General features: G+C 36.3%; 1 protein-coding gene and 1 long non-coding RNA gene across 5 annotated transcripts in view; one reads left to right on the forward strand and one right to left on the reverse strand.

The window, feature by feature from the left end:
- Window positions 1-27,674, reverse strand: part of LOC135223874 (uncharacterized) — a 194,872-nt gene that overhangs the window by 66,560 nt on the left and 100,638 nt on the right. The gene's annotated exons all lie outside the window — the stretch shown is intronic.
- The window catches only part of LOC135223842 (BTB/POZ domain-containing protein Tiwaz-like), a 221,659-nt gene continuing 213,751 nt past the window's right edge, over window positions 19,767-27,674 (forward strand). For all 4 annotated transcript variants that reach the window (XM_064262728.1, XM_064262744.1, XM_064262736.1 and 1 more), the window contains exon 1: window positions 19,767-20,080. The gene's annotated coding sequence lies outside the window, so the exon portion shown is untranslated. The remainder of the gene's footprint in view (window positions 20,081-27,674) is intronic.

The raw sequence follows: 27,674 nt of genomic DNA on the forward strand, positions 1-27,674 counted from the left end.
TTTGGAAGAGGGACAATATCAACCATTCGATCCTGCTAAAGAGAGAAAGTAGCATGCACACCATAATGCTCGTTGGGGCCATCCAGTCATTCATGAGTCTCCAATGGGTCAGGTATCAAGAGAGCAAATTGTGTCAAATAGCCGAAGACAAACAATAAATATTGGGTTTAGAATTCAACGGAATTTCACATGAAACATTGGCGAAGCTAAATGGCGTTATTTCGTTACTTTTGACGACTATGCGAGAGCGATTCAGGTTTTTTCATGCAACCAATTGTTTATCGATTTCCGACAGATAAAAACTGCGGTAGCTCACGTATAGGAGGCTATGAGATTTTAGCTTCAATGCTAAAAAGAGAAGTGGAAAAAATCTGAAAGGGTGACCCATGAGAGGCTGATCACAAACCAATTTCAACCCCTGCGACGATATTTCATATATTTGTAAAAGAAGCAAAAGCAAAAAGAAACAAGTGATATCATATTCTTTAAGAGCATTCTACTGATGCTGCTACATCTTACTAGATACATTAGTCTTGAAATTATTCTTCATAAAATTACGACAAACATTTTCCAACTACTATAATGACTTCGATCTTAGACTATGGTAACTTCTACACTGAATTTCTCCTAATAGTTCACCAGGTTAACATTGCTACAAGTAAACCGTGATTTCGTTTCACTAAGAACGATGCGAGAGATATTGAATCGCTTGGTTTTCTTTTGCTCATGTTCTGGGAATGCTTAGTCAGCATGTATGAACAACCTTATACGCCCTGCCGCAAGTGGTCAGTAATCTAACTACTAGATATTACTTGCGTAGCAATCGAAACAAATGTAGTCCCCCAACAATCATAATAATATAAAAAGATTTTCTTTTCTTTGGCACAAGTAAGAGGGAGTTTCACTGTCTTTTCATTTACCTGAACATTTTTGAATGTAGCAACCAGGTGTTCTTGATTTCATAAACAATGTCACTTAAAATTAAAAAACTCACCAAGATAGCGACCTTTCACGAAAAGCGAAAACGATTTTATCACTTCAGGTGTATTTTGTATTTCGCGAAAAGTAAAATCAACTTCATCACTTTGGGTCGTGATTTAGATAATTAACTTGGGATGGGTGCTTACTCATACCTAAAGCCTTCCTCAAATACGGGATATTATTATTTGTGGGTATCATTTACAATTTCTGATTAATATTCCATGTGGGATGGGGTAGCTACAAGCATACCGTTTCGTGCTCTTTGCGCAGAGTACTGTAGAAGACACTAAGCATTTATGGACAAGGTCCTTCGTGGCAGCGTTCGTTAAGCCAGTCTACCTGCAGCGTTTTCTGCTTTTATCTTTTATTCGTTCTCTCTCTACTCTTTTCCCCTGGCTGTCCAACTTCTTTGACTTTGCCTTGCAAGTCTCACTTGAAAACGAATCCTTCACACGAGTATAACTAAGGGGTCTCATTATACTACTTGATAATATTATTATTATTATCACTATTAATCTCATCATGAGCGCCTTTCCTGATAATGGACATTTGTCACAGTTGAGAACAAATGCCAAAGGCTTTTCCTGCGTCGGAGAAGAATCCCGGCAATCAGCGTCCTCTCCCATTTTATCCACTTCAACATCTCTCTATTTACTGACAACTTTCCTTTTTATGAAACAAATCTTTCTCTCTGTCGCATATTGATTTGCCAACAGTCAGGGAGGTGAAATTTCAAAATCTTTACAGCGAGAGAATGCTTCTCTGTTCACCCATTATCCAGATCACCTCCAGATTTTTATGACGGAATTTTGAACTCTTCTGTACCTGTAGGAAAGATTCTTTCGCCGACCTTTCTCTCGGTTCGCCCTTTGGGCGACTCCTTTCAGAATGATCGTCGGAATGGCTGGCACGGAGCCGAATACAAATCGGAATTTCTTGAAGTTTGCAACGAGTTTAACAAGAAGTAAAACGGAAGGGATTAATATGAACCGGACATTGGAGGTGTTAATGCCCACTACAGGCAAAAAGCTGACACCATAATAAAGATTATATGTTATTATCAAATATTAAATAAAAATTTATAATATTTATATAATTACCAATTATTATATATTTATTATATATATTATTATAAATATATATATTATAATATTTAATATGATTATGCATATGTCACTAATAGCGCGAGACAATATATTTAGTCAAAACCTCAAAAAACGTGTTGAAATAACACGAAACCGCTTGGTACTCCTTTTATTTTTCTCCTGTGGGCTTGGCTCTCTCTCTCTCTCTCTCTCTCTCTCTCTCTCTCTCTCTCTCTCTCTCATCTCTCTCTCTCTATCTATATATGGTATATATATATATATATCTATATATATCTTATATATATATATATATATATATATATATGATATATAATATATATATATAATGCCAACACTTGTTTGTACCTAGAGCTTCTTGTCGAAAAAGTAGCTAATCCTTTAATCCCTGTACCAATTCACGACTCAGGTCTGCATGTCACTGGTGTACTTTTCCATCTGCACTATGAAAAAAAAAAAAAGTTATATATCCAATCTTTAGGTTATTAGTAAATAAAAAATACTAGAATTACGATAAAGCTGCCGTGATTAAAAAATATATTAATAAAAACTGGAGAAAACAAGTCCATGTATTTATCACCAGAAACTGGTGCAAGAAAATATAAAACAAATAATTTGTCACCAAACACAATTACTTTCAATGAAAATTGTTTAGGAGAAATATATTTCTAAACTGCACATGTGAAGTAAACTATGGCACACACACACACTATACACACACACACACACATACACACACACACACACACACACACACACACATATTAATATATTATATATACGTATATATATATATATATATATATATATATATATATAAATATATATATATATTATATTATATTACACACACACACACACACAACACATATATATATATATATATATATATATATATATATATATATATATATATATATACATAACCATACATGTACACACACGAACGAGAGAGAGAGAGAGAGAGAGAGAGGTCTCCGATCTCTTCAGGGAGGCATTTGAAGAGGTGCCCTCTACCGACCCCGGGGACCAAAGGCTCCCTGCCGAATCGCCCGGGGTGCCACTAATAATATCAGTTTTCATTTAACATTAAGCGAAAACTGAAGTAAAGTTCCGCAGCCAAAGATATCCAAAATGTCCTTGTAACAGACTGTGGAAGGATCTAGTGACTTGGAGAATCGTGTCAAGTTTTTGCTAGTATTACAGAATAGGTAATACTAAATATTAGATTGAGTATTAGATTTAATCATCCCTTTGGCGTTTCCCTAAGGAGCCAGGAACCCACATTTGTACAGATTGGGCCTCTTACCCAGGTTTGACTGAGGACACTTGTCTGTGGTTTCCCCAATTAAGCCAAGGGAAATGTCAGTGGCTAAAGTCCCTTCAAGTTACCCGTATCCGAAAGTGATAAACATCTGATCAAAAGCTTCCACTTATATGATGACTTTTATTACATCAGGAAGTCTTCTAAACAATAAACTAAAGACTTTTCGTACTACATTTTTAAAACGTATAATTTCTATGCATTCCTTTCAAAAAAGTGTGAACACAAAGCATATTGCGTATAGAAAATATACGAAAAATGTAAAGTAATAAGGAAAAAGCAAACTTATGAAGTTCATTTTTTTTCTTGACAGAAGTGTACTTAAAATGAGTACTTAAAAAATTAACATGAATTACATTGAAGACTACGTCCTTTTCTTTCTACAACTGAAGTTAAGTTTGACTATCTATTTAACAAAAAGTAGAAACACTTGTTCAAGCCTCAAACAATATACAGCAGACAGGAGGTTGTGGGGTGGAGGGATGAATGGTGTTTAAGACAAGAAAATATTGTACAAGAAATGAAAGTTGTCCCTGCATTGGTTTCTACTGGAGCAATACATATTCATTTACTTTTTCACTGAATGGGTGGTGCTTTGCAACTCTCGATCCCTTATCATGGGTCTTGTGTGCTTTCAAGTTCGAAATGATCCAAGTTAGTTAAAGCACTACGGTCGACGATGGCACAATCTAAGCATGAACTATACAACTGCATACTGAGTGCCGAGTCGTAAGCACAACAGCAGCAGTAATTTACGATAACACATTAATATATACCAACACCAGAAATAGTCATGACAATAAAAACAAATCAATAATGATTTTAAAAAATAATTGCAGCTGTGATTACCATTTCTGTTTAAAGATAAAAGAGAAAAACTCCTTTGATCAGACGAGTTTCCGAAAGAGGATTAATTTTAATCATTGAGTGACATTTGGCTTCAAAAACATCGCTTGATAGGTCGCTACAGATTATCAAAATATGCAGCATTCTTTCGAACATTAATGTATTATCTCCCCTTGTTACCCGAGTTCGAAGGTATGATTGAACAGCATCATTGAGGAGAGAGAGAGAGAGAGAGAGAGACGAGAGAGGGGTGGGGGCAGAGAGAGAGAGAGAGTGAAGGTGAGGAGACGAGAGAGAGAGGGAGAAGATAGAGAGAGAGAGAGAAGAGAGATGACGAGAGAGAGAGAGAGAGAGAGAGAGAGAGAGAGAGAGAGAGAGATTTCCGGTTTACCAAAGGGAAAAGACTCGGTATTAACTGTAGTATTACAATGACCACAAAGAGACGGCTTACTTGTTCTATTCCATGTTTTCTGGTTCGCTCTCCTCTGAAAGCCTCCAACTTTACAAGGAAATTAAAGGATAAATTCTCCTTCCACAAGTGGAATTCGAACCCACCATGACTGGGGTTAGAGTTCACCCAAGAAAACCCCAAGAGAGATGGATGAGTTGGGTGAATTTTGCCTTTAGAATCTATATACTGTAGTATAAACATTGATGACCTTCTTGTCATTCACCAGGTCTATAAAAAAATGAACTTATACAAAATGAGCCCGGCAGTACGTTTATGAGAAGAATAGGAAAAATGTTATATATACTTCAAGGCCTTTAGCGATTATCAGCAATAATTTTAGGATGAGGTCCCTAAGCCCTTACCATTATTATTATTATTATTATTATTATTTTTTTTTTTTATTTTTTTTTTTTTTTTTTTTTTCTCTATCACAGTCCTCCAATTCGACTGGGTGGTATTTATAGTGTGGGGTTCCGGGTTGCATCCTGCCTCCTCAGGAGTCCATCACTTTTCTTACTATGTGTGCCGTTTCTAGGATCACACTCTTCTGCATGAGGCCCGGAGCTACTTCAGCCTCTAGTTTTTCTAGATTCCTTTTCAAGGATCTTGGGATCGTGCCTAGTGCTCCTATGATTATGGGTACAATTTTCACTGGCATATCCCATATCCTTCTTATTTCTATTTTCAGATCTTGATACTTATCCATTTTTTCCCTCTCTTTCTCTTCAACTCTGGTGTCCCATGGTATTGCGACATCAATGAGTGATACTTTCTTCTTGACTTTGTCAATCAACGTCACGTCTGGTCTGTTTGCACGTATCACCCTATCCGTCCTGATACCATAGTCCCAGAGGATCTTTGCCTGATCGTTTTCTATCACTCCCTCAGGTTGGTGCTCGTACCACTTATTACTGCAAGGTAGCTGATGTTTCTTGCACAGGCTCCAGTGGAGGGCTTTTGCCACTGAATCATGCCTCTTTTTGTACTGGTTCTGTGCAAGTGCCGGGCATTCGCTTGCTATGTGGTTTATGGTTTCATTTTTCGTATTGCACTTCCTACATATGGGAGAGATGTTATTTTCATCTATCGTTCTTTGAACATATCTGGTTCTTAAGGCCTGATCTTGTGCCGCTGTTATCATTCCTTCAGTTTCCTTCTTGAGCTCTCCCCTCTGTAGCCATTGCCATGTGTCATCGCTGGCTAGTTCTTTAGTCTGTCTCATGTATTGTCCGTGCATTGGTTTGTTGTGCCAGTCCTCTGTTCTGTCTGTCATTCTCCTGTCTCTGTATATTTCTGGGTCTTCGTCTACTTTTTATTAGTCCTTCTTCCCATGCACTCTTTAGCCACTCGTCTTCACTGGTTTTCAGATATTTCCCCAGTGCTCTGTTTCTCGGTGTTGACGGCAGTTCCTCTAACTTATGCTAGTCCTGTCCTCTCCCTCCTCCCTTTCGTGTTATGTATAGTCTGTCCGTATTTGCTCTTGGGTGTAGTGCTTTGTGTATTGTCATATGTTTCCTGGTGTTTTTCTGATCTATGCTGCGGAGTTCTGCCTTCGTCCATTCCACTATTCCTGTTCTTGCTGCTGTATCTGATTACTGGCACTGCCATGTGTTTATGGCTTTTATCATATTTCCGGCGTTGAGTTTTGACTTGAGTATCGCCTTGAGTCTCTGCATATATTCTTTCCTGATCGTGTCCTTCATCTCTTGGTGTTTTATATCCCCTCCTTCCATTATTCCCAGGTATTTGTATCCTGTCTCATCTATGTGTTTGATGTTGCTCCCATCTGGTAGCTTTATCCCTTCAGTTCTCGTTACTTTGCCTTTTTGTATGTTGACTAAGGCGCATTTTTCTATTCCAAACTCCATCCTGATGTCCCCAGATACAATCCTTACAGTCTGGATTAGGGTATCTATTTCCTTGATGCTCTTACCATACAGCTTGATGTCGTCCATGAACATCAGATGGTTGATTCTGTTGCCTCTTTTCTTGAGTTGGTACCCGGCATCCATCTTCTGTAGTACTTTTGTCATGGGAATCATGGCTACTACGAAGAGTAGTGGGGACAGTGAGTCGCCCTGGAAGATCCCTCTCCTGACATTAACCTCTACTAGTCTTATTCCAGAGCTTGTAAGTATTGTATTCCAGTTACGCATCGTATTTTTGAGGAAGCTTATGGTGTTTTCCTCTGCCCCATATATTTTCAGGCATTCTATTAGCCAAGTGTGTGGTATCAAGTCGAAGGCTTTCTTATAGTCTATCCATGCCATGCTTAGGTTTGTTTTCCTTCTCCTACTGTTCTTCATTACCATTTTGTCTATCAGGAGCTGGTCTTTTGTGCCCCTACACTTCCTTCTGCAGCCTTTCTGTTGGTGGGGGATGGTGTTTGTCTCCTCTAGGTAATTGTATAGCCTTTCACTGATGATACCTGTTAGTAACTTCCACATTATTGGTAGGCAGGTGATAGGCCTGTAGTTACTGGCTATATTTCCCTTACTCTTGTCTTTTTGAACTAAGGATGTTCTTCCTGTGGTCATCCATTTGGGTGCATGGTGATTTGAGATACAATGCTGGAGTTGTTCTGCTATTCGTGGGTGTAGGGCCTTGAAGTTTTTGAGCCAGTATCCATGGACTTCATCGGGACCTGGGGCTTTCCAGTTTGGCATTTTCTTTAGTTGGTGTCTGACTGTGTCTGTCGTGATCTCTGTGAATCTTTGTTTTATTCTCCCTGTTTCTTCTTCCTTGACTTCCTGGAGCCATGTTGCATGTTTGTTGTGTGATACCGGATTACTCCATATGTTTTCCCAGAGTCTCTTACTTGGTTCGGCTTCAGGAATTTCTGGGTGGTTGTCTTCCCCTCTTAGTTGGCTGTATAGTCTTTTCTGGTTGGTTCCGAATAGTTTGTTCTGTTGGTATCCCTTATTCCTGTTCATGTACCGTTGGATCTTATGTGCTTTGGCCTTAAGCCTCTGTTTTACATCTTCTATTGTGTTGTTTAGTCCTCTCTCTTGTACTTTGTATTTCTCGTTCAGTTCCTCCCTTGTTTTCTTGCTTCTTAGCCTTTTTTCCGCCATCTCTTTCAGTTTACTCAAGTCAGATCTCATCACCATGATTTGCTTTTCCGGGCGCCTTTTCCAAGGAGGTTGCTGTTTTGGTTTCTGTTGGGTTGGTTGTGCTGGTGGTGTTGGTGTTGGTGTTCGAATCCCCATCAGTTCTGCTACTAATCTTGCTCCTGCATATACCAAGTTATTTGTTTCTGTGATACTGGTGGTGTGTATTATGCCCATTATTTCATTGACCTCACTTGTTTTCTCCTTAATTTCTTGGTGTTTGTAGGCTTTCATGGAGGGAATCTTTGTTCTCTGTATCTGGCTCCATCCATTGTCTAATCTTTTCTACCCATTCCGTCCTCTCTGTTACTTCGTCGGTGTTTCTTCGTGTGTCGTTTTTTGATACCTCATCCTCCCTGTCGTCTTCTGTGGTATCGTCTCTCAGTTCGTCTTCGTGTAATTCGTTGTCGTGTGACATTTCCCTTTCCAGTTCTTCTCTTTCTGTTGGGGAGAGCCAGTTGTTTTCCTTTATGTTCCTTACTTATTATTATTATTATTATTATTATTATTATTATTATTATTATTATTATTATTATTATTATTATTATTATTATTATTATATTATTATTATTCAAAGAAAACTCAGAATCACATGAGTCAATAAAATGGGAAGTAAATCCTCAGTAGTATGTCTGTTGATTTTGTTATATAAGACAGGTCATCGAAAGCTTTCTGCTTTATATATCTTAAAATAACATAATCAACAGACATATACTGTGGATTTACTTTTCCCTTATTATTATTATTATTATTATTATTATTATTGTTATTATTGTTATTATTATTATTATTATTATTATTATTACCTCTTCTAACGTTTAAATAAAAATGAGGCGAAAAACTTTCACCTCATGAAGTAACGGATCAAAGTCTACATAAATGCATGCATGTATATGAGTACATATATCTATATAAGAATGACAGGATAAATCTATAGTCGTATAAAAACACCAAGAATTAAAGAAACCCATATATTTGATTATTTTCCTTCGGTACCATTTAATATTCCTATGGGATTTCGCAATATCTAAATAATGCGCCGAAGTTTCTTCGGCGAAGTCGAGTTTTCTGTACATCGTATAATGCTGGATGAAACTGTCAGCCGCCGCCCATGAAAATTTCAGCCACGGTCCCCTGGTGGCCTGTGTTGTTGGACAGGTATCAGACGCACGATCATGGATAACTTTAACCTTGAATAAAAGGAAAACTATTGCGGCTAGAAGGCTGCAATTGGATATGCTTGATGATTGGACGTTGGATGATCAACATGCCATTTTGCAGCCCTCTAACCTCAGTAGTTTTTAAGAACTAGTATGGACCAACACACACGCTTATCTTATTCCTTTTCATATTTGTGTCCTCGATGTCATTCTGATTTGTTGTATTAGTGGGAAGACACTTTTGATTTGCTATAATTTTGCTTCTTGACTGTTCATTTTTATCGGTGAGTATAATTCATGATATTCTGTAATCGTAGTTTTAGTCTTTATTTGCAGGTATTATTGTTAATACATTTACGTATAATCAACTTGTTTTCCATCATTGTACAGTTATTCTTATCAAATTATCGTATAATCTCGGTAGTCTTAAAGTTTACATAATATCATTTATACTTACCAGTGTGTACTTCCACCATTTCAGTCTCTCTTTTGTTAAATCTTTACAAAATTATGGCTCACACCGATGACAGGAAATGTGAAGTATTCCCTACAGCTCAGCAGAACTCTTGTGTTTTAAGAAGAAAACGATGTCTGCAATTTTATCACTTTCGGCTATTTTGGTTTTGTTCACATGGAGGGTAACGATTCTAGAAATGAGCATTATACATACATACAAATATATACATACATATGTGTGTGTAAACGCGCGCGCTATCTCCTTTAACGGGTATGGCACTCTGTAAAAAAAAAAAGTCAATGAATGTATGTATTTATAGTGAATGGGTAAAAACACTATAATTGACTATTAATGAACATCAAATGTATATCGAGCTACCAAGGAAAAATGAGAAACCTGACTGGACTTAGAACTTTCGTCCTACTGACATGTCCACTCCCAACGAAACAAAAACACAGACATATTACACTAGACAAGCATTTCCTATGAGGCCTGATTCATCATGTCATCATGACCTCAGGTTAAAAGCTTTAAACATAAAACGATAATATATGGCCAAAGGAAAACTGACTAAGGCTTATGATCTAAGTCTTTTAAATTTTGTCCTGTTAAAAAAGGGAATATATTAATGTTTTATATCCAAATACATTAAAAATACTTTAAATGATCCTAAATATACTATCAAATGCAATGGCGCAAATAAAATGAACTTCATGAGTATTTTTCGAAGTGCTTATATGTTTAAATATACTCTTATATTCCTTTTTTTAACAGGACATTCAAAGGCATAATATGGACCTAACAACAACAAAAAAAACTGCATCAAAAGTCCTACGGCTATAGACGTGAAAATGTACCGGTATGAACTGCGTTAACTTAGGCTAGAAAACTGAAACTACGGTAATTACCTGTGCAAAAGTGCCAAAACTCCATTACCCTAGATGAGTTTTCCATTGATCTAGCGTTGCATGGCGATAATGAATTTCATAGCACAGATTTAACATGATCCGCTGGCAGTGGTGAAACCAAATTCGGCAATAATTTTAGCCCTGTATAATTCCCGGACTCGAGCAAGTATACACGAAGGGTGCAACCAATTACAAATTACATTATTACTTATATGTTCTTATGTACTCATCCTAATTCAAGAATAAATAAGCTTCACTGCACAAATCTATTATGTAAAATATGGGCTAACATAGGTTATCAGGACTTTTTTGTGAAAGGTATCCCAATCTGATGCTTGTCAGGAAACGGCCCAAATACACAGCACAGCATTCACTGAATACCGAATGAATTAATAACAACCATTATGCTTTTATAAACCCCTAGAAGACTGATTGATTGTTAGGTTTCTTATCCACCTTTCAGAGTGATCGCTTTCTGTCGGATAAATGGACGACGTCCTCCGCTCCTTCCCTGAAGTAAAATGAAACATTTTAATCTTTCCCTTCAACTCAGGATTTATCCTTACTAGATTATAATCGTTTTTTCAAATATCTGCATCCACAAATTACTTGAAATCGCATGTACATGCAATCAATTAATTACTCGCGTATTGGAAATAAAAGCTACAGGAAAAGATAACAGTGATTCTCCCCTTCAAATGTAAAGCAGTTAAATAAAATGCACTCGTTACTTAGGAGCCTAAAGGTAGAAGCGAATCGACGATCGGTATCATGAAATACTTACGATTTATTTATTTCGATGTGACATAAAGCAATGCCCTTGGGCAACATTATTTAGAGGAATAGAGTTCTTCAGTTTGAAGGTGCTGCCACAGTCGACTTTGAATCTTCAAGGCGCTACCATAGTGGCTTTTGAAACTTCAAAGTGATATATTATCACTGTGGCCTCCGAGACGTTTCTATTGCTTTTAAATGGAATGCATATCATCTTGTAATCAGCCCGAATCAGAAGGCTTCAATGCTCGCAAAATTGACGTTTACGTAAACCGAAATTGTTTATAAACCAAATATGTCTTGACTATATATAAAGGTCTCCTAAACCAGCGGTCGCCAGCCTTTTGAATTTCATGGACCACTAATGTATAATTTTAAATTTGACAGACCACTAATATAAATGTTAAAAAAGGGTAAATACGTTTACATAATAATAATCAGAAAACTCTTATTTTAGTAATATGACATGCACTTATCAAATATAACACAGAAAACTCTTATTTTAGTAATATGAAATGTACTTATCAAATATAACAAAGTTATAGTTTAATTTAAAAAAAACATTTGAGTGTGATATTTGTTCCTGCTTGTTTGAAATAAGTTTGTTGATTTTTGGCACCAATGACGTTACTACAAGACGTAGATTCAAATTTTTAATGCTACATCGCCCTAAAATGCTAAATCTAGCATTAAATAACCTAAACTGGCAACACTGGGCTCTCTGTCTTCTGTGCAATTTTATATCAGGGTTACATGAAAAGGATTAAGAAAACAATAAAACTGAAATAATGTCCCAATTTTTCTGCGGACCATCAAAATTTCTTCACGGACCACCAGTGTGGTCCGTGGACCACCGGTTGGCGACCGCTGTCCTAAACGATGGCATTGTGGTTACATATAAGAATTCTCGTTCCATGTAACAAAACCCTACATACTCTGTAACTGAAGCAAAATGCCATTCACAGGTAAAAGCTATACAAAATGCTGCTTACATTGTGGAATTTACTTTTGATTCATCTTGGTACAAACCTAGAAAAAATACTCATCATTTTGTAATTATAGGTAAAACCTTTAACGGGAGAAGATAATACCAATGGCTATTTAGATACTGACATTTCTTCTGAAGTTTCTCGGAAAAAACTTAAAACAAAATGTAAATAGAGGCCAAAGGAAATTCATATGCTGTTTAGATATTTCCACTGGCTATTCATTTTCTAGAATATTAATTTATTAGGTACTACTGTTAAGCAAGAGTGATTGTTTTAAATAAATAAAACAGTATTTCCAATAACACAAAGGACTTAGCAGGTCATTAATGATTAACTGGTAGCAAGACTTGAAATTTTTTCGTTATAAATAAAAGAATTGATTAAAAGGAAAAGAAAACTTGGAAATAAAATCATACAATCTGCTAGCATATCACAATGCCACATCCGAAAAACCTATACCACCACCTCCCCCAATCCCCCCCAAAAAAAAAAATCCTACCATTCATGATAAATACTGAATATCAGAGTTAAATGAAAATGAAACTTGACACATAAAAATAAGAAACTTACAAACACTACCGTATATATATATATATTATATATATATATATATATATATATATATATATATATATATATATATATATATATATATATATATATATATATATATATATATATATAAATATATATCCTTAATAACATTGTGGCGCAATGAGAGGTGGGGGGGGGGAACAGACAAGCAAACTATAAGGATACTGGGCACCATACGAGTCATAGGATAAAGGTCTCATACCTTTTGGCATATGAATAATTTGCACGAGTAAGATGACTTGGTGATCTTTAGGTACTTTTTACTTTTCTCTCGATAAAATCTGCCAGTTTTCTAATTTTTTTTAAACTAGATTTATTAATTTTCTAATATTCATAACCCCAGGAAGGAGGGTAATGTAGGCATATACTTGAAGCGATATGAACTTGCTCATCTAACACTGGCAAGCTTAGATTAGTTCTATGGGAACTTACAATTTTCTTCTTTCAACGCAAGAGAAAAGACTTATAAGTTCAAAAGATAATTATGGGGCTTGCAGCATAAGTAACAACTTGACCAAGAAGAATGAAATCCACAAAGCACCCTACGGTCAAATCTTTCGTGACTAAAATGGGAGGGAAATGAAATTTAATTCTTACAAAGTCCTTTGGATATATAAAAGTAATGCATGAAGCTATGCATAGTACATAAAAAGATTCCATGCTGACCTCCAGAAATACACAGAATTCATATTTTAGTTTGAAATGTAGTTTGAAATCTCAGTAACTCACATATCCCACGCTGGAGGATTATTTCATTCCTTTTTCCTAAATAACAATATTGTACCGTGTCCCGATAACTAACCGCACAACTACTAAAGCGCAATTCAGCGCAGACACAACTGAACACGAGATTACTGAAACAAACTCCGACAATTCAACACAAGAACGCCAACTGTGCAGAATTTTTTCTACCGTTTTAATTAGCAAGCTTGTTTTTTCCTCCCCTGCCTTACTTCATCCTACTATTGCATAAAGTACAAGTAACTACTTGAGTGGAAGTCCATTTTGAGACAGTTATGAAAATATTACAATATATTCATATATATCCTTATGTGAACATATGAATGTAAATATGTCGTGAAATATTTTCTTGAAATGAAAACTTTACCGCTGTTCATTGATACTTTTTCACAACTATATTATATTGCATCGAAGCAATTAACTGAATTTTTCTGTATACGTATATATACTCTTGTTGAATTTAACAACAACCTTATTGTTCCTCACATAATTCTTACGCTCTGCATCCTTCGTATAGCATGTATCTACTCTTACAATATATTTCTATACAACCTTCCTTTAACTTCATGATAGCTATAAAATTGTATTATTATTATTATTATTATTATTATTATTATTATTATTATTATTATTATTATTATTATTATTATTATTATTATTATTATTATTATTAATAAAATAGTTTAATCAGACCACTGAGCTGATTAACGGCTCTCATAGGGCTGGCCCTAAGGATTAAAATGAAATGGAGTAGCAGGTCTAGGCCATAGGTCAAGCACTAAATGATGAATGAAAATGAAATTTCAAAAATAAATATTCATGCAATCCCTAGACCTTGCACGGTGATTCTGCCCACAGTTCACGCATTTTGGTTCACTGCATATCCACTGTGTGGCATGTTCATTAGATGCACAATACATGCATACAGATGGATTTCGTTTTTTTTTTTTATGTCCGTACTTATTACAGTTTTGGCAGTAGTGGTTTTGTAACATACGGTCTGAATTCTTTGTTTTGGCCTATAATATTAATTTTTAAGGGTAATTCTTGGCTTTCAAATTTTATTTTTGCTATTCTCCAAATTATTCTATTAGTACTTTGTCTATGGGCTATGGTGTATATTTCACAGTCTTGCACGTTTTTGTACCTCTTTCTAAGGGAATCCAATAAGATATTCTTTCCTATTGTTTCTTCATTATTATCAGGATATACTCTGGTACCCGTACAATTTTCATACTATCATGGTTTTTTTTTATTTATAGCTTTATATTGTCAATGTTTATTCTACTCATGGAATTTTCTGATTGATTTTTTGTTGTGGTTTCTATCAACCACACTTGGTCTTTTATCTGTCTGAAAGTCATTTCAGAAGTTGAGTGTCGATTCATTCAAAATTTTCTAATTTCATTGCATGTCATGTCTTTTTTTGCCTGTTTCTGAGGTCAGGATCCTTGACCCACTTTCACTCCTCCCAAACAGGGAGTCGAAGAGAGTCAAGGTTGAGTCACATTTGTATTTGATCTTTTTGGGTATCTTATGTGATTTGGATTAACTCGGCTATCCTGGGAATTGTCCATTGCCATGCCAGGAGTCGCAGGGAGGTTTGAGTAAGTCGCCATACAACAAGATATATAAATTTCGTCCAGGATGAGGTCCCTCTCACCATGGAGGCCCTACGGGGGAGGAGGAACGATGTCACCTCAAGCGGTAACTGCTCTGGGATCCTCACCTGGATAGACCATGGCATACCCACAGTGCCTTAGGGGTCATCAGTCTGTCGAGATTGAATTCAACACTGAGGGCATGATTAGAAAAAAAAAAAAAAAAAAAAAAACATTTCCCCTGGCTCGACCACGTCCTCCACCATCCTTCATAGTTACAGAGCAGTGGTTTCCGTAATTAATCGTCATGCAAAGGTCGTCAACGAAAGAGGAGGAAGGGGAAGGGGAAATTAACAAGAGGAGGAGAAGGAGGAGGAGGAGTAAAAGAGTTACAGACCCCAATGTTCGGTTGAATCCACAGCAGAAGGCGTAGGCGTAAACGAGCATCCTCTCCCTGCAAGTGGATCCCTAAGGACCCACCACCTCAACAAGGGGTTGGGATAGGCATTATAAAATTGTAAATAATAGGATGGAGGTGCCCTTTTGACGATCTTCACAGAATTTCCGGTACCTGGACTAGCAACTGGAGAGGCCTAATAAGAGACATTAATCGTTCGGAGGAGGAGGAGGAGGAGGAGGAGGAGGAGGAGGAGGGGGGGAGACACTCATTATTCACACACAACCCCTAAATAGTTTGTCTCCGAAAAAACTGCATAAATCTTCTTCCAACTTATCTTGAATACTCCGTCATTCAGCTTGGCACAGGGAGAATTAAAACTAACAACCAACCGGCTGGTAGTTAGTCGGGATCAGTAATCGAGGGTTATTGCTGTTCATATGTTGCGCGTTCAGAATGTCGGCGCAAAATGTCAAGCGCTCAGCTCAGCTGTAGTCCACTCAATCACCAGGGTTCAATATCTAGCATTCTCTTATGGCTCTCAGTATCTTGTGTTCCACGGCTGTTATACTTAACGTTCGGGAATAACGTTGCTGCCCTCAGCTACCGATCGGCACTTACGTATCTAGCTCACATTAATCAACGTTGAATATCTTAAGGACGCTCAATATCTGGAGGCCAACTGCCGTTGTATCTAATTACCGTGCTTTCAGTTACAAGTTGTAGCGCTCATCTGTTGCTGACCTCTATCGATGTGCGCGTAATCAGTTCTCATTAACTGGCGTTAGATCACCGGCAGCCGAAATCTAGCGCGCGACTGTCGTCCGCTCAATTATTGCCACTTCAATGTTGAGCGCTCAGCTGTCTTGCGCTGAACTTTCGTTGCCACTTGTTCCACAACTACTGTGCATAGAGCCGGATGATGAAGTCCTAGATCCTCATAACGCTTCATCATCATTAACCGGATTTACCTGCTCCTCTCTCATATACGAAAATCACTCTTCATGAGTTACGTAACGACTAAAAAAAATAGCTTCAAAATCTTTTCACCAATTTATCATGTTTAGTACACTTTCTCCAGGAAAAATAAAGGAAACAGAAATAGAGATAATGACAAACGCTGCAAAAGTAGCGATGTAACAAAACTCGTGGAAAAATAAGGTATTTAGAATTAATTGTGGACGAATAATGTATGTACTTATACTTTAAACCCCCTCTCTCTCTTACACACACACACACACACACACACACACACATATATATATATATATATATATATATAATATATATATACATATATATATATATATATATGTATATATATATATATATATATATATATATATATATATATATATATATACTTTGTCAATTACACAATTGTAGTGTGTTGGCAATCCTCATAGTAATTGTAATTACTAACAGGACCTCATTGAAACTGGATGGTATCTAGCGAAGATATATATATATATATATATATATATATATATATATATATATATATATATATATATATGTATGTATAAAGTTACAAGCTTTCTTGGACTAACAGTCATTGTCAAGTATCCTCAGATACTTGACAATGAAGACTGCTATAGTCAAGGAAAGCTTGTAATTTTTTTTCTTTTTAATAAATATCTCGGTTGGATACCATCCAGTTTCAATGAGGTCCTGTTAGTATATGTATATAAGAAATTCTCTCTGTCTCTTAATATATATATATATATATATATATATATATATATATATATATATATAATATATATATATATATATATATATACTCTCTCCAATGTAAACTACTTACAGTGAAACCAAAATGACTGCGAACATGTCTGTCATTAGTTACGTTGCTAAACTTCTTTGACTTATAGTCCGAATAGTTAAACTGCGTCCCTCAATTCGGGGTTCTTTAATCCTTTCCATGGCCTTTCCAGAAGAAAGCGACCGTTCCGGGACAAGGCCGACTTAATTTACCACATTTGAGGAGCTAATAACTAATTTCTTTTTTATCATCGAGTTGCATCGTTTATTTTCATCAGCTAATCTGGGCTAGGTATTGGGCACTTGTATAATTCATTTAGACAATTAGAAACTAAATTATCCTAATCCTACCCTGTTATCAAAACAGTTTAATATGGCTTTAAATCTTTATTAAATCCTTCTCTCGTCATGCAATCTCAGTCATTTCGCTCATTTTACGTCTTCAATGTTAGAAACGCAAAACAATAGTGTCAAGCTGTTTATCCTTTTTGACCTCGTATAAGGAAGATATGGGATCGTTTCTGCCATAGGTCAAAGTTTATGGATCAAATCTGGGAAAAGTGTCACTTCGAAAACGTACATTTTCGTAGTCTTTTTGGTTTTATTTTAAATATTGTGAAGGACGGGCCCTTATGCAAAAAAAAAAAAAGAAAAAACCCCCCACAAAATTACACCTTCGTTCTTTCTCTCTGTATATTAATTATCATGTATCACACGGGGAAAATAAAACATTGGGCACTGGGCGTACACCCAGTGTTTCACGGTGGCCATGGTTTCACTATAACTGCGGTACATGTACGTTACATATCTAAATCATAAGTCCGTGGGATTATAATAATTAATATATATAATATATATATATATATATATATATAGATATATATATAAATTAAATGTCGTTTATTTCCAATTCACTACCCTTCCTCATTAACCACTAACCTAATTTCAAGGTGAATTGTGACTGATATTTCGCTACCGGTTGGATTTACACTACAGCCTGGATAGTAAACAAAGAGTAACCTTTGATCATTTAACCAGCAAGAGGGAAAGTACATATACACTTGTCGATTTTAGGTTTTCGTTCTGAGAATTAATATTAACCGACCTCCACCAAAATAACTTGACTGGTAAGTTCGTAGCACGTGACTAATTATAAATTTTTGTTCCATAAACAGTGACTATTTTATATTCGCAAATATTAAGCAACAAATTTCTTGATGGCGAGAATGTGAAAGGACATTGACTGTCCTTGTTTACCAACCAGGTGGCAGTTCGAATGAATCCCAATGGTAACAATGCACTTATCAATTATAATTGGCGTTGGAAGTAAGTTATTCCCAAGATATAGTGAACTAAATATTTAACGACATTTGCTGTTCAATATTTGCAAATATGAAAAAATGTCCCTCTGTATGTGACAAAATTCACACACATATATATACATACACACACACATATATGTGTGTATATATAATATATATATATATATATATATATATATATATATATATATATATGTGTGTGTGTGTGTGTGTGTGTGTGTATACATGTGTGTGTGAGTCGTCTGATCACATAACCGTGATTCATATACACGCATTAAGCTACAAATGTCCTTTAATATCTATTTTGCTCTACTTCGGAATTAATATATTTTCGTATATGCTAACCAAAGGGGTATCTTTTTCAGTTGACGAAATTATTATCTACTAAAAACTTCCCCTCCGGTTCGCATATATGAAAATATATAAATTCGGAGGTAGGGCGAATTAGATATTAAAGGACATTTGTAGCTTAATCCGTATATACACACACACACACACACACACACACACACACACATATATATATATAATATATATATATATATATATATATATATATATATATATATACGTATATATATATATATATATATATATATATGTATATATATATATATATATATATATATATATATATATATATATATATATATATATATATATATATATATATATATATATATATATATATATATATATATATATATATATATGGGCACTTCATATTTGCATATATAATCAAATGCGTGCTCAAGCATTTTAACCAGCACAAGACACATCCTAATGGCTTTTCAACTCTCACCCCTTAAAAGAAAAGTGAATGACCAAACAGTTCTTAATAAGGTCACAGAGTGCGTGAATTTGTACGTGTACCTGCATGTTTACAGAGTTTGCATTGTTTGATGTATGAAGTCTCAGACTAATAACCTTAAACCACTCTTGGGAGCGAGGTTGCGACAGATACAGTTCATTTCTATAGTTGATATGGAGGTGGGCAAAACGTTCCAGTTCAAAAAGGGATAGTCGAGGGCCAGGTATATATAGGAGCAGGACCCCACATGCAGCGGGACCGGTAGAAGCCTGGTTTGGTAGGGCTGGTTGTGGTCCAACGGAGTGTCTCTCTCTCTCTCTCTCTCTCTCTCTTTCTCTCACTCCTCTCTTTCCTCTCTTTTCTTTCTCTCTCTGGCCGAGTGTGTGTGTGTGTGTGTGTGTGTGTGTGTGGAGGCTCTCCTGGGCACGGTGGCAGCCTGTGAGAGCGACGGAGGGAGCCAGCCAGGAGCAGCAAGCAGCCTGCCAGCCAGGCCAGCCAGCCAACAGCCTCACTGTCTCAGTCTGAACGATGGCTCAGTGAGGTGATCAAGGCCCCATCTATCGCTCTCGCTCTTTCTCTCTCTCCCTTCGCCTTCGTCGCGTTCGTTTTAAGGGGGTGACTGGCTCTTATTGTTTTTTTTATTACCATTTATCAGTGACCTGTATTCCCGTGTCTTGACGGAGAGTGTGTGTCCTTTTTAAAGTGTCCAAAGGAAATCAGCTGGTGTCCCCTGGCTTCACGTAGCAGGTAAGTCTCCAAAGATATTCATTCCCTTTCGGTATTTCTCCCATTCTTCCCTTGGACTTCGGAAGGATTTTTTTTCTCGTTGCCTCTCGGTGAAAGTCGCCCTGTGTGTGTATGAGCGTGCGTGTGCGTGTGTGTGTGTGTGTGTGAAGTTGTACTTGTTAAAGACTGGCCTACTGAACCCCCTTAGGGACATATTTGGAAGGTGTAGAAGAGACTCCTACCCGGTAGGCTGAAATCATTTTTTTATAGTATACAGAACAGGCACGAGTAAGCATACACAAACTGAATACATAAGGCTATAAACTCTCGGGACATCACGTGGTATGAAGATAAAAGGACCCACCTCATTTCAAGTGGAAATGGAACATCAATGGTAGCCTGTAGTGTAATTAAGATGTCATCAGGGTGTCCCCAAAAACTTTAGAAGGGGACCACATGGGACTCCTCGAGGGACTTAGTAAGTGTGCGCGCGTGTGTGTGTGTGTTTGTTTGTTTGTGCACCTGTATTGTCAGTTCGCCCGTGGCGTTGGTTCCAGGTTCATGATACCGAAATTCCTCTATTACTATATTTAGGTAGTTTTGATATCATAATCATATTATTATCATTATAAGTTATTTTACCCATCACAATAACAACCATTTTTATTATTAGCATAATAATCAGTTTACTACATATATGTATACACACACACACACACACACACACACACACACACACATATATATATATATATATATATATATATATATATATATATATATATATATACACACCAAGCTGTGGCCTTTGCGCATCAAAATGGGAAAGCAGTCGAGTACCGTAAAGGAAACTGAAAAGTCAAGAATAAACTATGAAATAAAAGTAACAAAGGAAAAACAAATAACACAAATGACTCATTAAAATCTACGAAGAGAGTCTCATCTTAGCCCGCTCAACAAGAAACTACTTGCACCAAGACGGAATTTCTAAAGATTCAGCGATTCGACTACAGTTCATGATTAAGCAGGTCATTCCAGTATCTGGTCACAACCGGGATAACATTGCTAGAACACAGCGCGGCACTGAACCTAACAGAAGAAAAGGCAAAAGAACTTAATCGCCAATCACGTCAAAATCTTGAATATATGATGCCAATGCAAGACAAATTTCATAACCACGAACTGAACAAAGATCAGTATTTTATCCTTCTCAAATAATTTATAATATTCGTCATAGCAGATCTTAAAATAACAAAAAATAGACAATTTATTATTAAGGAAATATTAAAACAATCCCTCTAACGTAAGCGATTCTTTCAATTTTTTCATCAGTGGAAGGAGATATGACGCTCACCGGTCTTAATCATACAGGTAATTGAGAAAATAATTAAGTGTTAGATGTAATTTTTATTGCCTTCATTAAAGTGCAATAATTTTTCATCACTAATTTCATCACCCTTATCTCGGTCAGTTTTGTCGGCTCCCCCTCCGGCCTCATTCGGCTCCGTCTTTATTTGTCAGTTACAGAGCATTCATGAACAACTAATATATAAAATTAATATATAAAAAGAGGGGGGGGGGAAACCCAATTAAAGGATAAAATATGATAAAAATTATATATAAACAAATGTTGCTGACAATATTTAAGGCAGAGTAGTCCTTATTTAGTGCTTACCTTTTATTAAGAGCGACTGATTTCACTTAGTTCATTGTTAAAGTTGCTTTTTAACATTAATCCAATATATATATATGTATATATATATATATATATATATATATAATATATATATATATATACATATAAATATTCTTTTCATTAAAATAAAAAACACACTCAGATACACAATATTGGATCGCAAAGCCTAAGAGCCACATGATGAACCTAAATAGCTTCATCTGGTTCCTCTCGTGGATCTCAAGCTTTGCAGTGACCAGTGTATCCAAAGGTGTGAAGAAGCAGAGAACTAAAGAGGGCTTCAAGTTTACCAAACTTGCATACGTATTTGCTAAAAAATTATGAGCAGTAAATTCCATTAATATAATATATATACAAATATATATATATGTACACCTTTGTGTATAATATTGCTAATTTTCCCAACTACAACACATACGTGCCAAACTGGTAACAGAATCGTTATCTAAAATAAGACATGACGTGAAAGACGAACCACGCTTGCCCTTTGTCAGTTATTTTTCAATATATCTCAGCAAACATACAAGTTTTTTCGTAATACAGATTTTCCACAAAAATTACATAAAAAATGAGCAATACTGACACGAGCACAAACATTGTAGTTATTCTAATAGCCTTTGGGAAGATAAAGAGATCTTGTAATAAAGCTATAGATTTACTATTTGCGCCACAATGTCCGTACCCAAAGATTAACTATATTATTAGTTTCTCTTAAGAATTCCATGTTTTTCAATACTTGTACCAGACTAAAAGAATTCCAAGCTAATTATGAGAAAAGTACACAACCTTAATTACATAAAAGCGGAAAGGTAATTCCGGATAACACGTTTTGAAGTCGCACTCGCAATGACGAGGACAAACTTTGAATTGAAAGGCGCAGTTCAGATGCAACATCTGAAAGAAGAATGCTAAGTATGGTGTGGCAATGACACCGAATTTCATTGATACCGCCACCCAATACATCGAGATAACAGGCGCTCATCGTTAGACTCCAGAGGCTATATATTACACGGGTCAACGGTTCCGAGCCGCGAGAAAGCTACAGCAAACAAATATCGATATTCGACGCACACGGAAGTTATCGCGGCAGATAATCTAAGGACCTCTCAATATAGCTACTCATTAAATAGCAATAAACAGAGGCCGCTTCCACATTTACAACGATGGAGACTTTTCCCTGCATTATATGAACAATTCCTCGTTAGATAATCTCCGTTGCTTGTAAATTTACTGTTTCCTTTAATTACGTCTTCATAGCGACCGCAATAATAATAATAAAAATAATAATAATAATAACAATAATAATAATAGTTTATACAGCAAACTGTTGCCGTCGGTTCAAGTATAGCCATTCAAAGCACCTTAAGCTGTACATATTGCTACCAATGGAACTACTTTTCTTGTAATAAGTGCGCATGGTGTTGTTTTAATTTCGCTCTTAAGCTTCTTGTTGTCTACATTCTATCTGCATTTTTAAAATCTGTATATGACTATGAACAGAAAACATCATCATCCTAAGACAAAGAGAAAAACAATCTAATACTAAAAGTTTCGCAGCTATGTAAAACATGCACCACGAACATGACTAGCTCAAGTTCTTATATATGCATAAACGACATGGCAAGTTATGCTGACGTCACACAATATTTTTGAATAATATTACAAATTACTGACGAATTAAAAATGATTCAAATCGGAAGTCTAGATCATAAAGTTAAAATCTGAAAGAAAAATTTGCACGACTCCATAGTAAGAAATGCGCATTTAAGTACACCATTATATTGAAGCAAAGCTTATTTTATATAAACAATAATTGTTTTAACTGCGTCTTCGGCAAACCGTAAGCCACTGGCCTTTGGGTGCTCACAACAAAAGACAATGTGACGCCTCATTCTACCAGCAGAGACCTGACCTGTTTTACTTTCCCCAGTTGGTGTCCACTGCGTGGTGTCTGGCTTCGTTTAAAAAAAAAAAAATAGTTCTGTTGGTATCAAATGCACAGGTTGTCTTTTGCACTATAATAATAATAATAATAAACAATTAACCTGTCGGTGTTGACTGCGTGGTCTGTCCCTCATATTCGTATCATAGTAAATATACAAAGTTGGTATAATTTGCGCGAGGTAGATCCTGCATCAAAAAATAAAAATACAGACAATTTCGGAACTGGTACCAGTAATAATAATAATAGGATCATGATTATAACACAATAAACTTTTCTCAAGTAAGTATCCATAGCGTGGAGTATCGATACCACGCTCTCTTGAGCATTTAAATATGAAAAAAATAACATAAAAAATGGAAGAAGGAGAAGAAGATGAAGAAGAAGAAGAAGAAGAATGGTCAGTCGGGGTAAAGACGTGTGTCTTTCGTCACTGTGAACCTTCGAGAAGAATATTAATGATATAACCTCATCATGTAAGACACGCCACGTGCTGGTGGGGGTGGTAGAGACCCTCCCGATACACACTGCAGCTACCAATCCATGTCGTTTGATGCCAAGATGGAATAATTCCATCTTGGTTTGATGCCATTTCCAGCTCCTTTCCGAATTTACTGTTGTAACTGCAATGCTGGCTTTTGGATTTAGTGTCGATACATGGACAAAGTTGTTTTTCTCCGCTTTCGACGATGACATCAATTAAATGTACAATAATACGCGAGCGCAAACACACGATATATATATATATATATATATATATATATATATATATATATATATATATATATATATATATTGAACATCCCGTGTACTTGAGGTAGTGATTTCCGAAGGCGTTAGTCTTCCTGTTCTCGGCAAGTCTTGACAGTGCAATGCCCCTTTCCAATATACCGACCAGTCCAAAGTCGACCATCTACCAGGTACTTACTCCACTAATAAGATAAACTAAACGTGAAATGAGGATTGACGGATAACGCCTAAAGAACCCAGCCCATTCTGGAAATCAAATCTGAGATCTTTCATAGGAGGCAAACGTTCTCACCACCGGACCACGTGTATGTTACATAATGTAAATATAAACATATAAACACACACACACTATATATATATAATTTCTTCACACTTTGGAAACGCTTGTCACTCGCTACGAAGCCCATATATTTATGTATATGGATGTTTGCATATGCGTGACCATTATGAAATTCACTAACCCTAATTTTACAGCCAGCTGAAGTTAACATCAAGTTCTGTCACATTAAATATAATAATGACAATAATTCTAATGACGGGTACAAGAGCAATACAGCGACAAACCGAGCGCTAATAGCAATAACAACGATAACGAAACGTAATTCCGTCAATAAGATTTGATCTCTTTCTTGACATTATTTCAGTGTATCTCTAATTGCCAATTACCGCCGAATGATAGCGGATTTAATTGCAGTCAGCTAATAAAGACAAAATAGCTTTTGAAAGTTCGAGGAGAGAAGCTCAAACAGCTCCGGCCAAACAAGCGAAGACTTCCCGACAAAAGTCTCAACTCGAAAGAAGCAGAGGAAACGGAACTCGCGCTTCGGTCACCTACATAATCGGCCATCAGATATTTGGATTGGACAAATTGTGATTTTGAGTGATAAGGTTTTACGATAAAAGGAAGTTTTTATAATGCATTTTATAATATTTCAATATTAAAATTCAAAATATTGCTTGTTGAATAAGATCTGATTTCTGCTTCGCACCGGACCCCTCCCCCAAAAAACAATAATAAGTACAACGTGTGTGTGTGTGTGCTACCCCACAATTAGTTGCGGAAATCAAAATCGACATTAATGAGAAGCGAAAATACGACGTCATCGGGTAACAGACTAGACGAGCATCTCCTAAGAAATATTTGCGCAAGAAATGAAAAGTGAAATGCATTTAATGTTACACGGAGACAAAAACCCTGGGCAAACAATTTACTGATTGTCATAAAATATTTGACTCCAACTCATGGCGGAAGGCAAACCATCAGATTACATATACAACAGATACAGCACAAGATACATTAGCAAAATGAAAAGAAAACTGCAACAGGTTCATTAATAATATGAATAATAATAAGTCTGACTGATATGTACCGTGCCTAGCAATACTCTCGCTTGCAAACTTCCTTCGTATAAAAAAAAATTAGGATGAGAGAGAGAGAGAGAGAGAGAGAGAGAGAGAATGGTGAAAGCGTCCAGGAGTATGCGGCTACTGAAAGAAAATAAGGACCCTTGCTTTATGCGGTTAAGAAGTGAAAATTGGGGCACACCAATGACTAGCCATTCGAGAGTCAAATGAATGACAAATATTGCGCGCCCGCGAGAGAGGGTGTGGGTGGGGCGGGGGTATCATCCACTGGAGTGAGGAATAACCTCGTCGAAGCCCTCCCGTTTTTAATTGTGAGAAAGGTTACTTACACTCTCACGTAGTTGTGATCACCCTTGTTAATTTCCTCTCTCTCTCTCTCTCTCTCATTACAGACTACAATATTCAACTAGCAACCACGTACAGTACTAATTTACTGATTATAACATCAGATTTATGACGGAAAAAAAATACAGGTTCCTCGGTCGTTAGCCGATAGTGGTGCATTTGCCTTGTAGAGAGACAGGGGAGGTAGAGGAACGGTCTACGTAATCATAAATACTCTAGATCAAATAGCACACTGCTGATTTGGAGAGTTTTGCTGCCAGAATGGATCGCTGAATATGTGCACTTGCCCGCATGTGAGATAGGTAAAGAAAAAACAACTTGTTAGTTACCTATGAATATCCATGATTTGACCACTTGCCCAAGTGTCTTAACGTGGAGTCCAAGGTCAAAGTTAAATACAAAATTTTACTTTTATCTCAGGCTTCACTTTCAAACACTTATTCATGCGGGATAGTCGTAACTTATCAATTAATTTTGTGTCTTAAGGAAATCTGGCAATAATGGACCAAAACAAGTCTTCGCAAAAATGAGCCACAATAAGAAAGAAGTGATGTATACTTGAGGAGTCACAATTACGAAAATAAAAATTTAAAATATCCTGAATGAGATCATCTTTCATCGCCAAGGAAAACGGAATATTAAATCGATCTGTCCTCACAAAAACTATTGCTACCACGGCAGTAATACGGGGTCGACCAATTTAGGCTTAATTAAAGCCCTCCGTCAAAGGTTATGAATTTACGACCTCGCTCACGCAGTAGGTCATGTCTACTGGAGGACCACATTCCTTCAAGTATATACAAGAGTCAAATAATAAGTTATAAGGGATCTCTGCTCCGGGAACTGACTGTGAGCATGAAAACTAGTTATCAGTTTAGCGCCCACACAGTCCGTTCAATTCTATTGTGCCTCAGTTAATGGAACTGTAAATCGTTTACCTAGTAGTAAGTCGCTTCTTCGTCACAAATTATTGGATAAATTTTGAATAAGTATACATACACGTATGAGTGCGTATATATATATATATATATATATATATATATATATATATATATATATATATATATATACACACACATACACACACACACATACACAAATCTACGTCTCCAATAATCCGTAACGCAGAATCGACCATTCTTCTTTTGTATTTTCATAACGATTTTTTCCCATATACTAATTTAGAATCTGGTTACGATCTGTTAACAGACAGGACAAGCGCGTCATCCGTATCTTAATGGCTACGAAAAATAACTCCTGATGCCCAGGACACTGAATTGCAAATCAGCTTGTTGTATGAATCATTCAGGCTTCTCCTGGCTTGTTTGCGTCGTATCATTTGCAGGAATATGGATCAGAGAAGGTTCGTGCGATGGTGCTCGTGTAGACAGCATTCTATGGTTCGGGGCAATTCGCCTACGAGAATATTAATTAGCAGATCTGGAGAAGAAAGATGAAATACAAGACTGGAATTACTATGTGCATGTATATACACACAAAACACACACGCACACACA

Source organism: Macrobrachium nipponense, chromosome 20 (assembly GCF_015104395.2).
Source record: "Macrobrachium nipponense isolate FS-2020 chromosome 20, ASM1510439v2, whole genome shotgun sequence".
Taxonomy (NCBI): domain Eukaryota; kingdom Metazoa; phylum Arthropoda; class Malacostraca; order Decapoda; family Palaemonidae; genus Macrobrachium; species Macrobrachium nipponense.